At 43.6% G+C, this 9,060-nt stretch overlaps 1 long non-coding RNA gene across 1 annotated transcript in view; it reads right to left on the reverse strand.

Moving 5' to 3' along the window:
• Positions 1 to 8,142, reverse strand: part of LOC137645061 (uncharacterized) — a 30,203-nt gene extending 22,061 nt beyond the window's left edge. The window contains exon 1 of the long non-coding RNA XR_011045273.1: positions 8,057 to 8,142. This is a non-coding gene — a long non-coding RNA (uncharacterized lncRNA). The remainder of the gene's footprint in view (positions 1 to 8,056) is intronic.
• Positions 8,143 to 9,060: the final 918 nt, after the last annotated feature.

Raw genomic sequence — 9,060 nt, forward strand, 5'->3', positions numbered from 1 at the left:
AGGGCTTGGTTGATCCTTGGGGCCGACGGAAAAGCCCGAAAAGCTCGACTCTGAATCTCCATACCCAGGTAAACAATGGTCTGGGATGGAACGAGCTGGGACTTCTCTAAATTGACCAGGAGGCCCAGTTCCTTGGTCAGATCCATAGTCCATCTGAGATTCTCCAGACAGCGACGACTTGTGGGAGCTCTTAAAAGCCAGTCGTCTAAATAGAGGGAGGCTCTGATGTCTGCCAAGTGAAGGAATTTCGCAATATTCCTCATCAGTCTCGTAAACACAAGAGGTGCCGTGCTTAGGCCAAAGCACAGGGCTTGGAACTGGTACACAACCTTTCCAAAGACGAATCTTAGGAAAGGTTGGGAGTCTGGATGGATGGGGACGTGAAAGTATGCGTCTTTCAGGTCTAACGAGACCATCCAGTCCTCCTGCCTGACCGCTGCTAGGACCGACTTCGTCGTCTCCATCGTGAACGTCTGCTTGGTGACATAAGCATTGAGAGCACTGACGTCCAGCACCGGTCTCCAACCTCCTGTGTTCTTGGCTACCAGGAAGAGACGGTTGTAAAAGCCCGGGGATTGATGATCCCGGACTATGACCACTGCTTCCTTTTGTAGCAAGAGCGACACCTCTTGTTGCAACGCTAGCCTCTTGTCCTTCTCCTTGTAGTTGGGAGAGAGGTTGATGGGAGATGTAGCTAGAGGGGGATTGAGGCAGAACGGAATTCTGTATCCCTCCCTTAGCCACTTCACAGACTGAGCGTCTGCACCTCTGCTCTCCCAAGCTTGCCAGAAGGTCTTGAGTCTGGCTCCTACTGCTGTCTGGAGAGGAAGGCAGTCAAAACTTGCCTTTTGCGGACTTGGAACCCTTCTTGGACTTGCCACGGTGACTGTCTGCACGGGTACCTCCTCTGCTGGAGGTTCTGCCACGAAAGGGCGGGATGAACCTAGAAGCAGGTGTATCAACTGCTGTAGGGCGGAAGGGTCTAGGCACGGAAGGTAAGGTTTTAGCCTTACGTGCAGAAGAAGCCATGAAGTCATGAGTATCCTTCTGGATAAGAGAGGCAGCCATCCCCTTAATCAACTCCTCCGGAAACAGACACTTGGAGAGAGGAGCAAACAGCAACTCTGACTTCTGGCAAGGAGTGATACCAGCAGATAAGAAGGAGCACAGATGTTCTCTCTTCTTGAGGACTCCTGATACATATGAAGCCGCAAGTTCACCAGACCCATCCCGAATTGCCTTGTCCATGCTAGACATGATCAGCATGGCCGAGTCCTTATCTGAAGGGGAAGTCTTCCTGCTTAAGGCTCCCAAACACCAATCGAGGAAGTTGAATATCTCGAAGGCACGAAAGACTCCCTTCAACATATGATCAAGATCGGAAAAGGACCAGCAGATCTTCGAACGTCTCATAGCCAACCTGCGGGGAGAGTCAACCAGACTTGAGAAGTCGGCCTGGGCAGAGGCAGGAACCCCCAAGCCAGGTTCCTCTCCCGTGGCATACCAGACGCTCGACTTAGAAGCCAGCTTGGGAGGAGGAAACACAAAAGAGGTCCTTCCCAGTTGCTTCTTGGAATGCAACCAGTCCCCCATAACCCTCAAAGCTCTCCTTGATGATCTGGCGAGAACAAGCTTGGTGAAGGCAGGCGCAGCAGACTGCATGCCCAGAGCAAACTCGGAGGGAGGAGAACGAGGGGTTGCAGACACAAAGTGTTCAGGATACAAATCCCTGAACAAAGCAAGGACTTTGCGAAAGTCTAAGGAGGGTGGCGAAGACTTGTGTCCTTCAACATCAGAGTGAGGATCATCCAGATGAGCAGCTTCATCATCCGATACATCATCATCCGAAAGTTGAGTTGTGAGTGGCAAAGGCAGAGCAGCAAGCTGAACGGCTGAATCCTGCAGAACGGGTGCATGCGTACCTGCGGATCCATCATCATGCCTCTGCTGGACAGTCTGCGAGCTGGCAACAACAAAAGCAGAGGGCTGGTGTGTGGGAGGGTCTGCGGTGGGCTGAGGAGCATGCGGTATGGTATGCAGAGCATGCTGTAAGGTATGCGGCTCATGCTGCATGGTATGCGGAGCATGCTGTAAGGTCTGCAGAGCATGCTGCATGGGCTGGAACCCGGCAACTCCTGATGCGGCAGCTCACGCATGTTAGCAGATGGTGCAGCAAGAACATGCGTCTGGCAGTGAGGACTGCGCATCGGTGGAGGAGCTCTCACAGGTGGGGTGTGGGAGCAGGCAGCCGCAGTATCTGCTGAGCGCACAACCTCTGCGGGTTGTAGGTTAACAGGAGAGGTGTTAACCTTCTCGGCATGATACTCCTGCATAAATGCCGCAAGCTGAGACTGCATAGTCTGCAGCATGGACCACTTAGGGTCTACTGTGGTTGGAGCAACAACAGACGGAGCAGAGGCCTGTTGAGGGACCACTCTACCTCTCTTGGGAGGTGTGCAGTCATCAGATGACTGCGGCGAGTCCGAACTGACCCAGTGGCTACACCTGGGCCGTTGGACTAGCTCGGAAGGGACCTTACGTTTGAGCGGTCGTGAGACCTTGGTCCACCATTTCCTCCTGGAAACCTCTTCCACAGACGAGGAATGTAAGGGCTCATTCGTCTGTAAGTGGATGGGACGATCCTTAGCAGATACGTCCGCAACCACTGAGGATACATCCGTGCGCCGATCAAGGCCTGCCGAACCCTTTGGTCCTTCGACATTGCTTCTCCCCTGGGCTTGGGAGCTTGCAAGAGGTCCCGGACTGGGAGGACGACTGGCACGCACAGATGTACCCTCATGCGCAACACTGACACTGACACTATGCACATCACTAGCACTAACACTTCCCACTGCACTCTTCGCTTTCAGCTCTCTGACATCTGCCAAGAGCTGATTGCGGTCACTAACCAACGACTCCACCTTCTCACCGAGAGCCTGAATGGCACGCAACATATCAGCCATTACAGGCTGAGCACTCGTAGCAGGTTCGGGAGTCACCACCACAGGGGAAGGAAAAGGTTGAGGGGCATGGGGAGAGGAAAAATCCACAGAGCGAGAAGAACTCCTCCTATCTCTCTCCTTCTCTAACCTACGTGCATATCTGAGGAATTCATTAAAATCGAATTCCGAAAGCCCAGCACATTCCCCACATCGATCTTCCATTTGACAGGAATTTCCCCTACAATTGGAACATACGGTGTGAGGATCTATAGAGGCCTTCGGAAGACGCCTAGTACAAGTCCTAACACTACACTGCCTGTATTTAGGAACTTGGGAATGGTCAGACATCTTGAATTTAGAGGTAGTCAAGGGGGAATTCCAAAATTAAGCAAAGATCGTTAACCAATGAATCAAATTAATTCCAAAAGCTTGCTAAGCTAAGGATAAAGCTTCCTGAACAGCGAAGGCTAAACTTCAGGGCAAATACATCACCAAATCGTGAACAAAAGACTCCAAAATCAACAGCGTATCCATGTAGGTCTTGCCGGCGGCACGACAGAGGAAAAAATTGAGGTCTTGTTGACAAGAAGTACTTGAGTACCTGACCACAGATGGCGCTGTTGAGCACACCCCCACCTGGATAGCGATCGCTGGCGTATCCCGACCGTAGATTTCTGTCGGGCAACGGAGTTGACAGCTACATGATCATCGGGTAAGATTAATATTGAAAAAGTAGGTTTATGCTTACATTTTGTGTGTAAGAGTAAGTCTTAATTTATTTTTTATTCATCTCATGTTTCTATGCAATGTGCAACACCAATCTGGTCGTTTTTTTGCAGTTTTTTGTCGTTAATACTTGAAAAACGGGTGTAGCCTTCTCCTGGACATTTACCAAATTTTCTTGTAGTTTCGTCGATTTCTGCCCCTTTCTTCATCTACAGTTCGGTAAATTTTTAGTTTCAGCCAAATTTGGAAAAATGCAATAAAAATATATTTGTTGCATCAGAAATAGTGTGGTTTCAATGAATTTAACGTTTATTTTGACTGCAAACCAACCGATTTAGAGATTTACTATGTATACCCTAGTTCATCCCACCAATTATGGGGGACACCCTTTGGGAACCGGGGTTTTGGGTGGGGGAAGGGGGGGGAGGGTGTTGGGGCATTGAATGATATTTGCAATAAATGAATAATTAATGTTCCAGCACCCCTCCCCCATACCCCTAACTAGGCCTACCGGGGGGGAGGGGGGTAGGGCCCCCCAGCGACCCCCCCTTAAAGCCACAGTAATTTTCAGGGCACCACAGAACCTAACAAACCCACCTAACCTAACCTAGGGGCCCTGTACCCCTACCGGGGGGGGGGGGGGGGGGGGGGGGGGGGGGGCTTCGCCCCCCTTGCGACCCCCCCTTATGGCCAAAGTGATTTTCAAGGCACCACAGAACCTAACAAACCCACCTAACCTAACCTAGGGGCCCTGTACCCCTACCGGGGGGGGGGGGGGGGGCTTCGCCCCCCTGCGACCTCCCCTAAGGCCACAGTAATTTTCAGGGCACCACAGAACCTAACAAACCCACCTAACCTAACCTAGGGGCCCTGTACCCCTACCGGGGGGGGGGCTTCGCCCCCCCTGCGACCCCCCCCTTATGGCCACAGTAATTTTCAGGGCACCACAGAACCTAACAAACCCACCTAACCTAACCTAGGGGCCCTGTACCCCTACCGGGGGGGGGGGGGGGGGGGGGGGGGGGGGGGCTTCGCCCCCCTGCGACCCCCCCTTTAACCAGGGGTAAATTTGAATATATATATTTTGTTAAATCACTTCTTACCTTAAACGGAAGATGACGATGAAGATGTGGAAGGTTGTGGTTGACCCTCTTCTGAATCATCAAATACTGGAATACGTTCAGATTTGGTACAATACCACACATGTCTATCCTCACGAAAATGTAAAGGCGAATCACATTTACCACACTGGACACTTAAAGGTAATACGGAATGCTCCCTTAGAAAACGATTCTCTACTTCAGGAGTTCCATTATAATTCCCATGAAATCGGCCGATCACATCAAAATAGGAATAACGACATATTTCACACAACCGTACCGGAGGATCCATGACAGTAAAATGACGTGTGATGAAAATATAGAAACCGGAACTTTTGAAAACCGAAAAACAAACGACAATCACGGGTTTCTCCCATAATGAAATAGGGAAAAAAACAAAAGAGTATCGTTTACACTGTTATATTGCACGAAAAACAGATCCTTGAAACAAGACTGAGAGACCAATGAATCGTCCAATAATAACCCTTGAAAAGAACCCAGTAGTATTTTGATTGGAGGAGCGACATAAGTGGGAGGAGCAAATGCGCATTCAAGTAAATATTGTCACATTACGCAATGGGGCGGAGCCAAGTAAGATGAAAACAGACATACAAACGAACAAGAGCTACCTTGCGTGCCCATGGAAAGATATACACTAAACTTAGAAAAAGTCAAGACCTTCAAATCCTGAAATATTTTTTTTCTCTGTAAGTATGCATTAGCGACAATAATGTATTGAGAAGAAGTGTTTTGTTATCACGTGCTTTACTAGGAAAATATATTAATATAATACATTTCCCAATTTGGTTGAATCCAAAACTTTACCTACAGTTCTACTCTATTTTTCATTTTCGCTGTCAACACCGATTCCCACCTAGGGACCCAATTGGGTTTCATTGTAGTGTATTACAGGGCAATGTAACCTAGGAAAACTACTTATTCTTATAGAAAAAATTACGCTCTCTTCGAAAATGACACCCGTTCCTGTCGCAAATGAATAGTTTCAGAAATATATATACATCTATATCCTCCGATAATGGGGGACCCCCAGTGGGAACTCGGGGTTTTGGGTGGGAAAACATACTGGAGAATCGATATATATATAAATGTAAAACAAGCATTTTCTTCTCTATAAATTACCTTCTTGAAATTATAATAATCGGAGGAAAATACAAAACAGTATATCCGGATAAAATTTGGAGGCGCCGTTGCAAATATTGTCATGAAAAAATACAGTAACCAGTGCTGCCAACGTCCGATGTAGATCAAATGTTAACATTCCATGCTAACATTAGCACCCGTACGTTCATTCGTTCGTGCATACCAGTTTTGCCCTGCGCAGAAGCTTTTTCCCATTTTATTACTCGTTTTATTATCCTATTCCTTTTTAAATCATCTTATTTTATATTCCCAATCCATATTATTTATCATTCATTCTATTTTATCTTCCTAAATTGGGTTTATTTCTTTAGTTATTTCCTTTTCACTACCCGGTTTCACATAAATTCTTCCTCTGGACTAGTTTCCCTATCCAGTTCATTCATAGTAAAACCATCTCATTTTATATTTCCTTTCAATATTTTTTATCACTCATTCCATTTTACCTTCCTATATTGTTTTTATTTCCTTTTCACTCTGCAGTTTCACAAATACTTTCCCTGTACTAGTTTCCCTACCCAGTTCATTTATGTTTACCCTCTAGACTCCCTTATTTTTCTGTTAACCAATCAGGAACCGATACGTATTCAAAGTTTACACAAGGGGGTTGACAACTGATATTTCCCTACCCCCTTCCTTTGTCTCTTCAAGTGGTGTGTTCATTCCTCTTCCACGAAGCCTTTTTCCTTTGTAACCTTTGAACTAGTCAGGTGTGCGCCATTTCGAGTGAGATTTATTTTTTCGTATTTTACGATGGAGGAAATTATAGATACTTGTAACGGCTTCAGTATTCTGTATCTAAAATCATTTGCTAAATTCCATGGTGATTCTTATGATTCTTCTGCCAATGTTGATATTTCCTGAAATCACACAATGTAATTCCTCAACTCTTGCAGTGCCCCAAGTGTTGTTCCCCCATCTTACAGGAAAGATATTCACGTGTTTTATTACAATACCGAATCCACCATACCTAAAACCAACAAGATACGCCGTTGTGGTTATACCGTTACTTCCTATAAAGGTACATTTTGGGGAAAAAGTCTTCTTCGTAAAGGTGAGTGGAGAATTTTACCGTTTTCAGTAAATACCTGAGGTTTGTGACCTGTCATACTACTAGGATAGGTTAGGTGGGTTTGTTAATTTCTGTGCCCTTTTTGTACTTTTTATATATTGAGTAAAACTTATATGGAGATATTATTTAAATACATATGGAAATATCTATCATTGCTATCGTTAGTAATGTCATCGTGCCGTCGGTAACTCTGTGTACCATACGTCATCGTTGGTAACGTTGCTAATATTATCGTTCGCAATACATTCGTTTAAGAGAAGTGTTTACCGTTGTAGAAATGCTTATATTTAAATATTTTAACACAACATATGTCATCAGTGATTATTTTTAACCATTTTAACAGAAATATATGTTTTCCTGTAGGAAATGACGTGATCTAACCGGTTTTCACATTCACTTCATCCGTAATAACAGCAAACCAATTCGGCAACTTAAAGTTAACCAGCATTGGTTTACTTGCTTGTTTCCGATTGAAATTGAACATCAGATTCGGTTAAATCTCGCTATTTACTATAGGAAAACATATATTTTCTGTTCGAAATCTCACCCTGTAATACAATACAAAATTACCCCGAATTGGGACCCCCATTACTACTGGGATACGTAAGGTGGTAGATATCAGAACACACGTTAAATCTACAAGAAAAAATACTTTTCATGAAAAAAAAATACAACGGATGGTCGCTAAAAATAAAATTACCAACGCTTCAACTCCATATCCTGAAGCTACGGCTCTCACAGTCTGGGAAATTTAAATTTTGGATTGCCATGCGCGATTATATCTTCAAGCAACTGTTCATATTTCCACATAGGTTGCACGACATAATAAACAGGTCAATTTCAGAGTGCACTTTATTCATAACTATACTTCACCTTAGCACAAAATCTAAATCAATTTCCGTAAAATAAAAGAATTTTACACGACATAAAACTTTTGTGGTTTCAGAAAAGTTTTGACATGGTCACAGTTTTTTGTAACAATCACTGCATAAAGAAAAATCATTTAGCAGAAGGCATGTTATGTATATGATATAATAAAAATTGAGAAAATAACTCACATTTGATTGATCTTTGAACGTTAACAGGGAGAACAAGAAGTCTGAGGTTCCGGCAACAAGCAACCGGCCGCCATATTGAAATTTCGTGACTTCGAGAGTTAGTGTTGCCAGATGGCTTAGTCTAAAGATCTCCCCCCCCCAAAAAAAAAAAAAAAAAAAAAACAGCGCAAAAATCCCCAATTTCCACAGATATATTTTCTTCCGATCCTGTAGGCTTTATTATTATAGAAATTACTCTCTATACTTCATATAAGTGCAAGCAAATTGGTATAGAAATATCCCCATCAGACGCCCAAAAATTCCCAAATCTAGGGATAAATAGGCATGTCTGGCAACACTGACTTGGTGACAGAATCTCGGGAAAAATTATGAAATATTTTCGTACCTACGATTTGCTCCTGTAAATTATAAAATAAAGCTCTTTAAAATAGAAATATTTTTTTTTAAACACCATGAACAGTACAGTAAACGTGGAATTATATTTTTATAACTTAATTATGAATAGTAACAAGAAAGTTGACTGAGAAGCGTTTCCTTATTCTTTACTTTAAGGACTGCTTTCCTGGTCCTATAAATGGAATACATTATCTTATAATAAATTATAATCAATAAATAATGAATATTCAACACTAATAAGTGAAATATTTAACCTAAAACATTAAACAAATCTAGATTTGTGCTGGCAGACGATTTTCTAGTAGGGGAAAAAACTGAAGAGTTCATCCAATTGTTTTATATAACGATAATTTTGAATATTTTGAAATACGAGCTGTTTATTGTATTTAATGATTTATAGATGTTTATTTTCTATTTAAGTGCTTGCAATTTAAGAAGTTCATGGACACCGCGATGGTATAGACACCTACTGACAGCAAATATAACTAATTATGTTAATAATAAATCTCAACTTAGTGAATTATGCAAAGGTATTTCGTGCAAGACGTGCTCAATATGATAAATGAAATTTACGACCTATATCATAGAAATTGTAATATACTTTTATT

This window comes from Palaemon carinicauda, chromosome 8, assembly GCF_036898095.1.
Source record: "Palaemon carinicauda isolate YSFRI2023 chromosome 8, ASM3689809v2, whole genome shotgun sequence".
NCBI classification, from domain to species: Eukaryota; Metazoa; Arthropoda; class Malacostraca; order Decapoda; family Palaemonidae; genus Palaemon; species Palaemon carinicauda.